At 46.0% G+C, this 15,477-nt stretch overlaps 1 protein-coding gene across 1 annotated transcript in view; it reads left to right on the forward strand.

Moving 5' to 3' along the window:
- The first annotated feature begins 4,163 nt into the window (after positions 1-4,163).
- The window catches only part of Ninl (ninein like), a 77,125-nt gene continuing 65,811 nt past the window's right edge, over positions 4,164-15,477 (forward strand). The window contains exon 1 of the mRNA XM_036185963.1: positions 4,164-4,317. The gene's annotated coding sequence lies outside the window, so the exon portion shown is untranslated. The remainder of the gene's footprint in view (positions 4,318-15,477) is intronic.

The following is a 15,477-nucleotide window of genomic DNA, read 5'->3' on the forward strand; positions in this document are numbered from 1 at the left end:
AAGGCTTTATGACAGAGGCTTGGTTACCATTCGGTGGTATTTAGAGGTATAGAGTTCCATGCTTGAACTCCCAGCATTTAAATGGCTGAGGCTAGAGGAATCCAAGTGTCAGGCCAGCATATAGCAAAGCTCATATTAAAAAAACTAACAAACAACAAAACCAAACAAAAATAATTTTTAAAAAGGAAGGACATAAGATGGTTCGGTCACTGGGGCCACTGCCCTGGGAAGATGGTGATATAGTTCTTGTGGGTTCCTGCTTAGTTCTTGCAAGAGGAGACTGAGGTCAGAAACCCTTTCACTAAGATGGTGCTGAAAGTGAGGAAGGAAGTTCTTGCCCCTCCCAAGCCAGAAGCCAAGTGAAGGGACTGAAGTCAGGTAGGCAGTGCCGAACGGCATCCACAGCCACGAGAAGAAGAGCCACAGGTCTCTCACCTCCGGAGGCTCAAGACCCTGTGGCTCCAGATGCGGCCCAAATATCTGTCAAGGGTATTTGACTAGCTTTGACCACTGTGCCAAAATCAAGCACAGCACAGCACCAGAAGATAGATGACAACACATTGGTGTTCATTGTGGATGTGAAGGCAACACGCTGCAGATGGAACAGGCTGTGAAGAAACTCTACTACATCGGTGTTTCCAAAGTCAGTACCCTGAGAGGACCTGCTGAAGAGAAGGAGTATGCTCTGCTAGCTTCTGATTATGATGTGTTGGATGTTGCCAATAAAATTGGGATCATCTTTTTTTAACTATAAAAATAGGAGCAGTTTAACCCCAAGTATGTGGTAAAGCACGGCTAAGCCTAGTCAGGACCACCTAGCCTTAGATCATCAGCCTTCAGAGCTGTGAGCTCAATTACACTCCTCTCTTTATAATTACTCAATTGCAAGTGTTCTTACCGCAACAAAAACTTGACTAAGGCAGCATCTTGGTCCATCTGTCTCTCCATTTCATCCCCATCCATGCCACATCCTCCAGCTACTAGACCACCCAAAAGGAAAAGAAAGAAGTAGAGTGTGGTGGCATGTATCTATAATCCTACTATTTGGAAGGTTGAGACAGGAGGATTGCCAAGTTCCAGACCAGCCTGGTCCACATTGAAAGACCGTGTCTCACAGAAGGAGGAGAAGAGGAAGAAAGAAATCACACAGTACAAGCCAACTGATATTAGAAATCCTGGGCAAGCAGGCTGGGTGCAGATGTAGCTCAGTGATAAAGGGGGAGAGGAGGAAGAGAAGGACAGAGGAGGGAGGAGGGAAATGCAGGCAGGAAGTCATAAGGTCATTAGGAGTGAAGCTCAGTGGTAGAGCACAGACTTAACATGCACATGGCCCTGGATTCAATCCCCGACACCCAAACCAAACGGCACTCATATCAAGTGATGGGAAAAAAAAAGAGATTTCTAGAAAGGACAGATTGCTCAAGAACACCATAAGGCCTTTGCAGTGGTTCTACCATTTCCTCCTCTGTCAGGAACAAGAAGACAAAATACAAAGAATCAAAGAAGAAGACATCATCCAAGGATCAGAAAGGAATTCTTCTCATTTTATCATACTTTGAGACTATAATGTTAAAACTGGAGATGCAGATCAGTTAGAACACATGCTTAGCAAGCTGAAGGCTGTGTGTTCCTGCTCAGCACCAAAATAAATAAGTTAATGAATTAATTAAAATTAAATAAAAAGACAAAAGAAAATGGCAATATCAGTTCAAGAGTTTCCTGAATTTCTGCCGAGACAACGGTGTGAAATGAAAGGAGATCTGTGACCATTACACAGACAACTGATAATCTTTAAATGAATGTGAGTCAGCCAGACTGGGCTGGTGAGCCTCCCGGTTCTGAGCTGCTGAGAATAGATAAGGTACCAGCGTGGGCTGCTAAACCCATAGACTCTAGGGCAGAAGCCTTGTTTCCTAGCTCCTTGGCTTAAAAATGATACATTATATCCACAGTGAAAGGGGATCATATTTTGTCCCAGGACAATGCAACTTTCCTTGTTAGGAAGGTTAAGTGTAATCTGCGTGTCAAAAAGATTTGCAGGGTAAAGGCTGACTGTGTCTCTCTATCTGGAAAAGCAACTTTCTTTATGTGGGAAATTAGGAAGTCCCAGAACCTGGTCCAAAAGCCATTCCTTCGGTGACGACTTGGGGGCATGTGTTCTACCATTTGTGTTCAAAAGGAGATGGAAAGTAGTTATTTTTGAGAAGACACTACCTTCTGGGGCCTGGGAGACGGTTTAGCTGGTAAAAGCACTTGCTGCACAAGGATGCTGCCCACGACCAAGCACATGTGCCCACCCCTGCCATGCACACTGACTAAATTGATCAAATAACTTTTAAAAATCAAACAAATAAAATTTTCACAAAAAGAAGGCCCACCGGGATGAGATGCTGCTGGGATGTGTGGAATGGATAAAGAGTATAAGAAAGAGAGGCAGGACTGACTCGGGGTTTTTCCTGAGGAAATCTTAGAGTCTCCAGGAGAAGGTTCAGGCACTGGTATTGCCAATTGTAAATTGTCAAGTGGAGGGACTTATTCCTTTCACATGAGAGTTTGGAGCGGGTATGTTTCCCACATACTGCCAGCTTGGTTCAAGTCTGTGGTGCTGTTGAAGCAACAGACCCTTTAGGAGGCGAGATCTAGTACTAAATCCTCTGGGCATTGAGGAGGTGCCCCTGAAGGGACTCTGCCTCCCTACCCCGCCACTCCTCTCCCTCTCCAGCCCCCTTGCATCCCAGCTTTGATGTGGTGTGACTTGCCACAAGCAACAAAGATGGATGATCATGGACTAATAGCTCTAAAATTGAAAGACCAAACAAACCCATTTTTCTTTATGAGTTTCTTATCTCAACTGTTTGCTGTAGTTAGGAAAAATTGAGCAACATATCCTGTTTCTCGCTGGCTGTGATGGCTAATTTTGGTTGCTGACTTGACTGGATTTAGTTCATCTCCCTGCAATGGGTCTTTTTCACATCTCCACTTCACAGATGAAGAAAGTGAAGATGCTAGAGATATATAACTGGGTAGTATAAAGTCCAGCATTCATTAAATGGCATGGTGATTCTTACTAAATACCAAGTTCATTCTCTAACAGTATATGAAAAACCTGGAGTGTAAGGAGATAGAGAATATACAGTCTTTTAAAATATGTTAAAATGCAATTATTGTGTGAATGTGTGTGTGTGTGTGTGTGTATGTGTGTGTGTGATGCTTATGTGTGTGTGTGTCCAGAAGGGCAAGTACCTTAATGTGTGTGTGAGTGTGTGAGTGTGAGTGTGAGTGTGTGTGTGTGTGTGTGTGTGTGTGTGTGTGTGGTCAGAAGAGAGCTCTGTGGAATTGATTCTCTCCTACTACCTCTATTTTTTTTTTAAATTTATGTGTATGAGTGTTTTGCCTGCATGTATGTCTATGCACCACATGCACACCTGGTGACTGAGGAGCCCAGAAGAGGGCATTGGATCCCCTGGAACTGGAGTTACAGATGGTGGTGAGCTGCCATGTGGGTGCTGGGAATTGAGCTTGAATCCTCAGGAAGAGCAGTCAGTGTTCTTCACTGCTGAGCCGTCTCTCCAGCACCTCCTATCACTTTTACATAGGTTTTGGGATTGATCTCAGGTCATCAGGCTTGCAAGGCAAGGGCCTTTATGCGCTGAACCATCTCCCCAGTACCAATAAAACACATCCTTTACAGCAGCAACTATAGCACAGCACAATTAGGAACCTCATATCACAATCTAGAGGGAATCAAGGCCCTGGCTATATGTCCCACAGCTACACCACTGCCACAGGGTATGCAGAGCTGTCATGTTCATCTGTACAGGGTGTGCACAGCTGTCATGTCCATCCCTAAGTAGGACAAGTTATGACGTATCAAAAGGGAAACAGCCAAAGTATGGCTGATCAGAGTATGGTATAGGCTTTTTATATGTTCCTGGCTGCCTTTCACTCTGTAGAATTCTCCACTTGAAAGGACTTGGGTAACTTGGTTTTTATGACACTCTATCTCCCAGAGCCTAGCTTTTATACTGTATCCTCTTCTTCCTGACCAGCTAGGCCCCTGGTCCAGCTCCGCCTGCTTTCTCGCCCCGCCCCTCCAAGCCCCGCCCCCCGACACCGCCCCTCCCCTTCCCTGGGGAGGCCCCGCGAGAACGAGGGGGCGGCGCCCGAAGGCCTTGGGAGCCCAGGGGAGCGCGGCCAGACACAAAGAGCGGTCGAGGGGCGCTCGGCTGGCGAGCCCACCCGGATCGCTTTGCACTAGGCTCCCGGCGCCCGCGTCGCGGACTCGGCGTGCGGAGAGCGGAGCCTCCTACTCTCCAGGTGAGTAGGGCGTGGGAGAGGAGCTGAGGGGAGGGGAGCAGAGCCGGGCCGAGGGGTGCCGAACAGGGCCGAGCGGGGCCGAGGAGGGCCGAGCGGGGCCGCGGGGGTCGGCGTCCTCACGCTGTCTCCAGTGCATAGCGGAACGGATGCCTGGAATGCGGGCGCGCGCTCGGGAAGCCGCATCGGAGTCGCGCTTCTCTGGGGCGCTCTTGGACTGGGAGGGGTGGTCGGTACCGAACTTAGCATGGGGTGCAGCCGCCGCTCCAAACTTTGACGAACTCGGAGCGCGGGTTGTATGGGCCCGCCGCGCTTCCCGCCTTCGTCCCCTTTTGATGAGGGGAACCGGAGTGGGGGGCGAGCCCCGCCAATGTCTGCGTCCACCAGTCCCCCTGGAAAAGCCGGGGACCATGCTTGATTGGGAGCACCTGCTGGCGTTGTTACTGCGCGTTGATCTCTCCTGTGCCTCGTGAAGACGTCCTTGTGATCTCTGGTTGTATTATCAGTTTGCACTTAGTTGTTGAAAACTGGGACACCTCCTCTGGGGCGGAGAAGCCCGTTGCATCTGTGTCAAGGTCGTCCCTGTCTGCACCCGTTCTTCTACTTTGCTGTGCACTTCCAAGACCGGTCCATCAGTAGTAGGATGGCAGAGATCCCTTGTTTGTGTTCAGTCTAGTTGTCTTTTAAATTCGCAGTTCCCACGATGGGAGTCCAATTCATGGTTTCTCACGCACACACATTGTCAGGTGATCTCTGTAGCTGTTTGTATGTGGTGCAAGTGAAGAGTGATGCACTCTCTTCGCTATGATTTAGTTAAGCTTTGGAACCGGGGGAAGAAGGTCCAGAGATGGCCCATGCAAAAAAGGTCAACTGATGTACAATGCAGGTAGCCCAGAGGAACTGTTAAGGTGGTGTTTCTTCTTAAAGGCTTTTGGCTGAAGATTTCCAGGTTCTTGACTGTGGATTTACACTACTTTTAAAGCAGGGGGAAGCAGGGCGGTGGTGGCGCATGCCTTTGATCCCAGCACTTGGGAGGCAGAGCCAGGCGGATCTCTTGTGAGTTTGAGGTCAGCCTGGTCTACAAAGTGAGTTCCAGGAAAGGTGCAAAACTACACAGAGAAACCCTGTCTCAACGCCCCCCCCACAAAACAAAACAAAACAAAACCCAAAACCAACCAAATAAACAAAAAAAGCGGGGCGGGGGTGGGTAAAGAAGACAAAAAGAAAAAAGAAAGAAAGGAAATGAGTCTTTTCAACAGAACCCTAAACCAAGCAGTTTATGAACTGTGTACCAGAACAGGTGGGTATGAGAAAGAACATGCCAGTGGAGGCAGTTACAGCAGCGGCCAGCTTGCCTGGTCTGTTCATTTTACATCATCTGTTAGTGGCTTAAACTACTACAGACCAGGCTAGTCTGTAGTCATTTGCCAGGCACTAATGCTTTAATGGAGGACAAACCACATATGTGAAGGTGGTCCTACTAGGAACTGAAAAATTCCTATTAGGGATGTCATCCCTGTAACCTTGTAATGATTATTACATACTGGTTCAAGGAATTGCTGATGTTAACAGTCTAATCCGTTAGCTTTATAAGAGTTATTGCATGCAGTTAGGTATAGCACATAATGTTTACTTTTGGGGGTGCTGGGGATGGAGCCCATGGTCTCAGGTGTGCTGAGCTCTACTCCTGAACTACATCCCCAGCCCAGTAACAATACCAAAGATAAGCAGTTCTTACTGCATTTACAGTACTTACTGAAACTATACTTCTGTCATGACTTTAGTTTTACTATTTAGAAAGCTTACTGTAAGACAGTATGCTTTGCTGTGTCAGCAGCAGCCTCAAGCATCTCATGTGTATGGAGCTTGTTAACTGTGTTGAGAGGCCACTCAGGTGATTAACCTTGGAAATCTAAGTTAGTATATGTGCACGCCATGATATTAGCACAGTAATGAAATTGCCAAATGACTCACTTCTCAGTGTGAATCCCCATCATTAGCAACATGTCTTCAGATGGTAAAGAAAAGTAGGATCTCTCTGTTACATAAAACGGAGATTGTAAAAATTGGAGGAGGATACAGGTTTTTTTCCCCCCAGAATGAGAAAATAGCCTTCTCCAAAAACGTGAACTTCCAATAAGATGTAACAATACTGACTTAGAAAAAGAACACCTTATAAAGGAAAAGTTAGGATTTAACTTTTAAAAAAATTTATATAAACTTACAGAAAATGGGTTTTATCTAACTCATTTTATGTTGCAGTTTGAAGACATGTTAGGTCCATGCTGGGACATGGGTGGGCTGGGGGCATGTGCTGACAGCCAGGTATAAAAAATCCCGTAGAGTTTGCATCTTTAGGAATGTTCAGCCGACTTCTAACGGTAAACTATGGGTGTGGATGTTATTTGGTGGATGAGCCTCTCTAAATTTTCAGGATAATGCTTGTGACATTTGAGACCGGAAACACATGAGGATTCTGTCTGAGCGCCTTCTTCCTAGTGTGGACACCTGCCTTTGAGGAATGCCATGACTAGGCAGCTGTTAGGTTCCTCTCTTTCTCCTGGTTCAATAGAGATCTAGAAGCAGGATATAAAATCTGGGGCAGTGTCCTGCCCTCACACCGGAACTTGGTTTCCTGGCTGGAAGAGTTTTCTCCTTGTGTGCTTTGTTACTTTTCTGATCATCGTTGTTTGAATGTCAGTGACTCTAGGTTTGGGATTAACTCAGTCCTTGGCCTCAAATATGAATTAGAAATTCAGGCTCAGTGCCAGAAATTTGGTTTTTCACAGCAGGAGGTCAAAACTTTGGATCATACTCTACCTGGAGCTGTTGGAAGGTGACCGCAGTTCCTGGTTTAGCTCTCCCCACCCCCATCCTCCTGGGTGTCCTTGAGCCTACGACAAGTTGACAGCTCTGTTTGAACCAACAGAAGTCCTTAAGGAACTGATGAAGCATGTGGAGTGTATCTCCCGTTTGTGAGACGTATATCTAGCACTGCATGTTCCTTTGTCTCTGGTATGGACTCACATGCTCAGACTTCAGTGATGGAGAGCCTGTGAGGCTTCTTGCTTCCTGAAGGCTGGGATGTGATCTCCTGTGCATTCAAGTCATGTTTTGTGTCTGGAAGAAACCAGAATCCTCCACATAACTTTGACTGCTCAAGTTTGGAAAGAGCACTAGTGTGTATTGCAGTTTTTTGTGTATGTGTGCATTGCTTTCTGTCTCATTAGAAAAAAGTGATGTTTTCTTTTTTGTGTGATGTGATACAGTCTTTAATACCCCAGTATTGCCGGGCGGTGATGGTACACGCCTTTAATCTCAGCACTCGGGAGGCAGAGGCAGGCGGATCTCTGTGAGTTCTAGGCCAGCCTGGTCTACAGAGCGAGATCCAGGAAAGGCGCAAAGCTACACAGAGAAACCCTGTCTCAAAAAACCAAAAAAATAAATAAAATAAAAAAAAAATCCTAGTAATTACCTTATCTGGGGATCTGCTGTATGTAGTAAGCAGTGATTTTGATGTGTTTGTGTCTCACTGATGTGGGGGAGGGGGTGGTGGTGGTCACTGTCTATCAGGGAAATCAAAAGCGCTGAGTTTTTAAGTCTCTAAGAGTTTTGCATATACAGTTGTATGTCAGTTAAGATGTTTTAGCTGCCAGTGACAGGAAACCTAGTGTAGTGCAGTGTAAACAAACAGGGAGGTGACAGGACTTCAAGGTGTCAGCTGTAGCTGAGGTTACTTTCGTCACTCACTTGCTCCTCTGTGCATAGCGTTATGCAGGGTAGGTTGTAAAGGTGCATCATTTCTGTGACTCTCTTTAAGATCAAGGGGTTTGGTTGAACAGAGGGCTCACTGGTTAAGAGTACTTACTGCTCTTGCAGAGGACCAGAGTTAGTTTCTAGTATCCAGGTCAGGTGATTCACAACCACCTGGCACTCCAGCTCTAGGGGATCTGATACCCTCTTCTGGTCATCTGTACATTCGTGCACGCACGTATATAATAAAATAAATTTTGAAACAAAGAACAAGGAGTGGGATCAGTCTGTTGGAACTGTGCCAGCAGCAGCATCAGGAGAGAGAACTCAGTGTTGTGTCAGTACAGCCCGAGGACCCTCAGAGCCTGTGTGTGTGTGTGTGTGTGTGTGTGTGTGTGTGTGTGTGTGTGTGTTTGTGTGTGTATGTGTGTGTGTGTGTGTGTGTGTGTGTGTGTGTGTGTGTGTGTGTGTGTGTGTGTGTGTGTGTGTGTGTGTGTGTATGTGTGTGTGTGTGTATGTGTATGTGTGTGTGTATGTGTGTGTGTGTGTGTGTGTGTGTGTGTGTGTGTGTGTGTGTGTGTGTATGTGTGTGTGTGTGTGTGTGTGTGTGTGTGTGTGTGTGTGTGTGTGTGTGTGTGTGTGTGTGCCGAGTCCTGCACGGCTCGACCTTGGAAACCTGACTGGGACACGGTAGGAATGAAGAAACAACAGACAGACAGACAGAAAAGCTGGGATTGGGTGGGATGTGCTCACTCTGATGGAAGCTCCTACCACAATCAGAACCAGGAGAGGGATTAGCTCGTCCCAGTAGGAGGCTGCTGTAAGGGAGCAGTCCTCCTGGAGGAAGGGAGGAAGCTGTGGTTGCTAGTTTTTGCGCACACTGGCCAGTCTTTCCTAAACCCTTGGATTAGCGGAACGCTTTGTTCTTCCTCTGAGTACCACCCGGGTAAGACTTGGCCATTTTCATGTTTCTGAGTCACTGGGTTCATTGACATGGCTATGCCCATGTCAATAATACACATTCACCCAGGACTTCATCTACTCTGTGTGTGTGTGTGTGTGTGTGTGTGTGTGTGTGTGTGTGTGTGCTTGCATACATGGGTATGAAGGCCAGAGGTTCATGTCAGGTGCTTTTCTCAATCATTCTTCACCTTATTGTTTTGAGACAGGATCTCTCATTGAACCTGGAACTCATCAGTTCATCTAGACTGATTGACAACCAGACTGAGGGACCCTCCTGTTGGTGTGTTCACACTGATCCCTTTTGCTGTGTGCATCAACCCTAAGTCATTCCTTTCTCTTCTGTCCACAACTTAAGAGAAGCTTCTTGTTGCAGTGAGTAGGGGTTAATACTTAGGCTCATACAATTCCGAGTGCTGAGAATAAGAGATTGCAAGTAACCCTCTCTCCCCCAGAGTCAGGTAGGAGGAGGCAGAAAGAGTGTAAGAGCTGGGTAATGGGGAGGAGTGTGGAGAAATGCTGTCTCCTGGACTTGATATGGCTGTTACACTCATGAGCTCAGGGGCAGCCGTGGTTAGTGGCGTAAGACAATCCAGCCCCAATTCTGGTCTAGTTGGGGAGTCCTCTCCAGGTCTCATCCCTTACTGAGGGGTTATTGAAAGCTGGTAGTTACTAGAAGAGGGAGAATCATTCTATTTTGAACATGTAGCCACTGCGGATTTCTCATGATTCAATGGGTGACTCCACACCCGGACACAAGTGGGCAGAGCGTGTAGGGTACTCAGTCCTGACTGAAGTCCTGCACAAACTTGTATTGTTGATACAGGCATAGCTATATCAAGGACTCCATAGGGGTTCCTCAGGCTCAGAGGGATGGTAGAGCCTTCCTCGGGGTGCAGAAAATACCTGCTCTAGCTTTCCTCTCCCGCCCATGTTTGCATCTGAAGACTGCCCAACAGACTGCCCCTCCTACCAGGGTTAGCTAAACTTGGCTCTTTGGTTAGCTCTATACTCCGCCTCCTTGTTTATCTGTATGTAATAACCCCACCTCCTGTGTAGCCATATGCTACAGCCCTACTTCTCTGTTCAAGGCTATCTAATAAACATGCCAAACTTCTGGGGTGCTGAGGTTTCTTCAGCAACGAGCCCAGATCCCTCGACCTCAGCTTTCGTCTGTGTCTGTCTGTGTTTGTTTTTATCTTGTTCCCTTGCTCTCCCAGCCAAGTCCCTGGAGCTGTGCATGAATGCAGCAATAATTAGACTTAGGAGGTTAACAAACAAATGAAAAGACATTAAGTGGGAAGGGGCCAAGTTGGGAGGATCTGGGAAAAGTGAAGGAGGGTCTAATCGTGTTTCATTTTATACATGTACAAAATCCTCAAGATTAAAGAAAAATTATTAAAATTTTGAGAACATCTGCCCTCTATCCACAGCCTATGACTCAGAAAAGCCTGTCGTATTCTCCTTATTCTAAGATACACCTTCTTTAGGATAACATTTTTGAGTTTGGGGTGCACTTTCAAATTGATGTTATCTTCACATCCATCAGATTTTGACATTAGTTTTTTGTCATTTGCCTTAAAATCAGTGGCCTCTTAGGATTATGTGGAGGGTAGTGTCTTTCTGTGGTCCCAGCCTCTGAAGAGGAGGGGAAGATGGCATTCCTCTGAGTAGCTTCAGGTGTAAACATTTTGTCTCATACCGACATCTGTGCCCCAGTCTGGTCCTCCTTTGACTGTTTCCACCCGTCACTTGGTGCATACACAGACACTTGAGACTGGATTTCTGCCTTCACCTCTACACTCTAGTCCAGTCTTCCTTTGTTGGCTGCCTCAGGGAGCAGAAAGCTGGTTTTCAGTCAGAGCTGACTTCAGAAAGTTCAAGGGCAGAAGCCCAGGGTCTAATCTCCAATGGAGACAGGAGACTTGACCTTAAAATGGGTGTGGGAAAGGTGGGTATGAGGTCTTCAACCAGACATGCCCCGTATAGATTTGCAGAAGGATGGGGTCATGTTCAACAAAATGCTTTAGCATGTGACTTCATAATTGTGCAAACATCACAGAGAGCAGGTACACAAACTAAGCCTGCTGTGGTTCCACTGGGATCCATGTCGAATATGCAGTTTTTCTAGATAATGCTAGATCCTCCTGCCTCAGCCTCCTGTGCTGAGTTTGATTCAGCTCATTTCTTGAAATAACTAGAATCCACCTGCCTGTGCCTCACTTGCCCTATTTGTCAAGAGAAAATAGTTTCTAAGACAATGAATGAGGCAGCCTAAGATGTTCTACAGCTCTAGACTTCTAGGACTTCAGGAGGAGTGCTTTTAAAAAGAGTCTTTGAAGTCAGAGTCGTAGAATGACAATGCACTTCAGGCCAGCAGCTCTGGGAGCTTCTCTCTGGACCAGGTATGAGCCTGAGCTGCTGCTCTGCTTCCTGGCTCTCAGCATCCCCTGCAAGTTCCTTTCTCTCTACTTGTTACAGGTTCCTGTAACTTTTCTCACTGGGTAATTTACTCCAGGCCTCAAGGAACAGGTACTTTGTGCAGTATTTACAATGTCCCCAGGTGCTCCACTGTCCCTTAGTGCTCTGCTGTCCTTCCTGGGCCTCCTGTCACTGTAGAGCTAGAAACTTCTGAAGTCTCTTTAGACATCTGCGTATCACTAGAAATGTTTCCAGCCCAAGTCTAATGTTTAGTGGTTCTGGATTCCTGCTTGACTAAGGGGAAACTTTGCATCAGCTCAAGATTATAACTTGTTAGGTTATTTTGTTTGGTGAGTCTTTGAAGCAGCCACAGTAGAGAAATCCAGTGATCTCCTCATTGCCTGGTTTCTGGAACGGTTGTTTATCTGCATTTAGGATGACTAGTTTGGGGCAATTGTGAATCCCTTTGGAGCCTTCCAGTTGTTGGTGTTGACCTTCACAGCAGGCCTATTCTTTAGAAGTAGAAATCCAAAATATTAATTCTCTCCAGATTCTCTGGACTGCTTATGGTTAAACAAAACAAAACAGTCAACAGTGTGTGGTGTGCCTCAGGCTCCCAATTGCACGGCTGGAATTTCAGATAGGAAAGAGTGTGTATGGGAACATTCCTGGGTTTCTGATTAGATTTTATAGGCTATGCGATTTTATTCTCTTATTTCCTTTATAGCTAACTTGAAAAAAATATTACACCCAGGTTCTGGTGAGGAGAAAGCATCTTACTGGGGGTTAGGGTGTAAAATGCTTGGCTGAAACTTTTCCTTCTTAATTTGGGGGGCTGTTGACATTAATGCTCTTTGTAGTTAGGGGTACTAACATAGATTCTTGCATGATATTAAGACTGTCCATTTGGTAGGGAAATGAAAGAGATAATGTTCCAATGTATTTTGGATATGAAATCCCTGTATTTCGTAGAAACAGTTTTAATTTAAAATATTTTATTTTATGTGCATGAGTGTTTTGCCTGCATGCATGCCTGTGCACCAGTCTTGTGCTTGCTGCTGTGGAGGCCAAAAGAGGGCACTGAATCCTTTGGAACATGAGTTACAGATGGTTGTAAGCCACCATGTGGATTCTGGGAGTAGAATCTGGGTCCTCTGGAAGAGCACCCAGTGCCCTTAAGTGCTGAGTCATCTTTCCAGCCCTGAAACATTTCTTTAGGTACTAAAAATTCTCGATGTGTTTATGTACTGTTGGTAGGAATGAGGAACTATATTTTCAAAAAGTTGGTTTTGTACCTGGAGTTAGGGTCATTTAATCAGCTCTATGTTTGTTGCCAAGACCCATGTTTGTTGCCACTGGAAAAATCCAACCACTGGAAGGGCCAGTTGTTTGGGCAAGGAAAAAGATTTATTTGGAAAGTTAGTGTGCTGGCTAGTTTTATGTCAACTTGACATAAGCTAGAGTTATCTGAAAAGAGAGAACCCCAATTGATAAAATGCCTCTATAATATCTGTCTGTAAGGCATTTTCTTAATTAGTGATAGATGGAGGAGGGCCCAGCCCATTATGGATGGTGCCATTCCTGAGCTGGCGGTCCTGGGTTCTATAAAAAAGCAGGCTTGTGTGTCAGCTCCAGGCTCCAGCCCTGTCTGAGTTTCTGCCTTGACTTCCTTCAGTGTGGAAGTGGAAGTCAAACAAACCCTTTCCTCCTCAACTTGCTTCTGGTCATGATTTCATCACAGCATCAGGAAGGTAGGCTGGCACAGGCTAGAAACTTTGGGAAGTCTGCTTTTCTGACACCAGGCAAGGCTGCTCTCAGTCATGGGGGTTCTGTGAATCTAAAGGAAAGTTTCTGACTAGAAAGTTCTAGAACTTACATTTTTTTAGCTCCGTTTCTCTGGATTGTTTCCAGTGTAGTTACAGAAGGCATCATTTTCCCCAGCAGGAGAGCATAACTGAAGGCTGCCTCTCCCTGGAGGTCAGGGGAGGTAGAGACAAGCAACTTCCTGCGGAGTAAAATACACCTTTTTGTTGTACAGTCAGAGGTATCATCTACGGCAAAGCCAATGGGAAAGCCGTGTGTGTAAGAGCGTGTGTGTGTGTGTGTGTGTGTGTGTGTGTGTGTGTGTGTGTGTTGTAACGATGATGATGATGTCAGCGGTACATGTGCACGTGTGAATGTAGAGGCCAGAGGAGGACATTGGGTGTCCAGCTCTTCCAATCATTTTATTCCCTTAGCCCGGATTGCTTACTGAATCTGGAGCTCACCAGTGGCTTGTTGTTTTCTTTCTAGCTCAACTGGCTGACAGTGAACCCCAGAATTCTGTCTGTACTTTTGGGCCATACCTAGCTTTGTGTGGGTGCTGGGCATCTGAATTCAGGTTCTTGTTTGCAGAGCTATGGCTCTTCCCAATGACACATCTTCACAGCCTCCTAGCAGTCTTGAAGACAACTGCATATCTGCTCTGCGACAGCCTTGGACAGATTGCGTGCCTCTCTGTGCCTCAGTTTCCTTACCTGTCTCTTAGGAACAGTGGTGGGGCCTCCGCCCTCTGGGTCAGTGCGTCAGTCAGTGCTTAGGAATGTGCCCAGGAATTTGTGCTTCAGAAATGTTAGTTTTGTGTATCAAAGGTTATTTAGCAAGTGGTCCACAAGTTTCAGCCACGGACTGAGAGGAGATCCCAGGACCTGCACGCTGGGAGGCAAGTGTTGAGAAAAATCTCCCAGGCCCCAGTTTGTTTTTCTCCCTCAGCCTTTAAGGTCACCTAACTAAAACAAAACAGAATGGCGAAATGTGTAGAAACTTAGGTCCTTTAGGGAAAAGACTCTATTACATTTTCTCATCTTGTGTTCTGGGCCTTTGAAATTAACTCCATAGTCTTGGAGTTAATCTCCTTTTTTAGATTAAAAAAAAAATTTTTTTTATGTGTAGGTGTTTTGCCTGCCTGTGTGTCTATGACCCACATGCATGCAATGCCTGTGGAAGCCAGAAGAGGGCATCATATCCACAGCACTCGAGTTACAGTTGTGTGTACCATGTGGGTGCTGGGAATTGAACCTGGGTCCTCTGCAAGAGCAGCCAGTCCTCTTGACTGCTGTGCCATCTCTTCAGCTCTGGGGCTCTTTTTTAAATAATGTGGGCTTTTTTTTAAAGCTCATAATTACATCATTTCTCTCTCCCTTTGCTCCCTCAAAGCCCTCCCATACACCCCCCTTGTTCTCTTTCAAATCATGACCTCTTTTGCTTTAATTATTCTTAGATGTGTGTACCTATGCTTGTGTGTGCATGTGTGCGTGCGTGCGTGCGTGCGTACACCTTAGATCACTGTCTCTGTTCTGGAGACTGAGTAGTTTCTCACTGTCTCCTCCCCTGGGTCATCTCTGTGCTGCCGAGGAGCCATCAATCCAGGTTTTAGTTTCAGACACTTGGCATTTAGTTTGGAACTTCCATTTGGTCCTTTTAACATGGTTTGTTTCTCTGCCAAGATTCCTGGTGTGCATGCTCACATGCAGAACCTTTCCTCTGCACCCTTGAGTGGCCGCAGTGGCTGCAGTGGCCGACAGGAGCTGAAAGCCACCTGGTCAAACCTCTCGATCTTCTGGGTGGTTCCCTGGATGCGGTTTTTCTTGAGAGTGGCTTTTTTGACTTGGCATTTCTGTGACAGATTTTGAATTACTTCTTCGTTTGTGATGTGAACAGCACCAGTGTTGTGGTTCTCTTCAAATTTCTTGAAGAACACTGATTTTTACCTTCATTGGGAAGGTGGCCTCAGTGGTGATATCCCTTGTAAACTGATGTCCTTGCCCTAGGTCCCACCTTTTAGTAATTCTACCATCTCCCAACACTGCCCTTCTTCATTCAAAACTTCCAGCATGTGACCTGCCAAGGGGCACATTCGGACACCTAAATGACTGAAGTCCCAGACTTTTGACTTTTTTAGTTACCAAAACTGTTTAATGCATCCCCTCCCTCCCTCCCTCACTCCTATTTTTAAATACTTGTTTAATTTAATTTAGTATGGGTGTTTTT

Source organism: Onychomys torridus, chromosome 4 (genome assembly GCF_903995425.1).
Source record: "Onychomys torridus chromosome 4, mOncTor1.1, whole genome shotgun sequence".
Classification (NCBI taxonomy): Eukaryota; Metazoa; Chordata; class Mammalia; order Rodentia; family Cricetidae; genus Onychomys; species Onychomys torridus.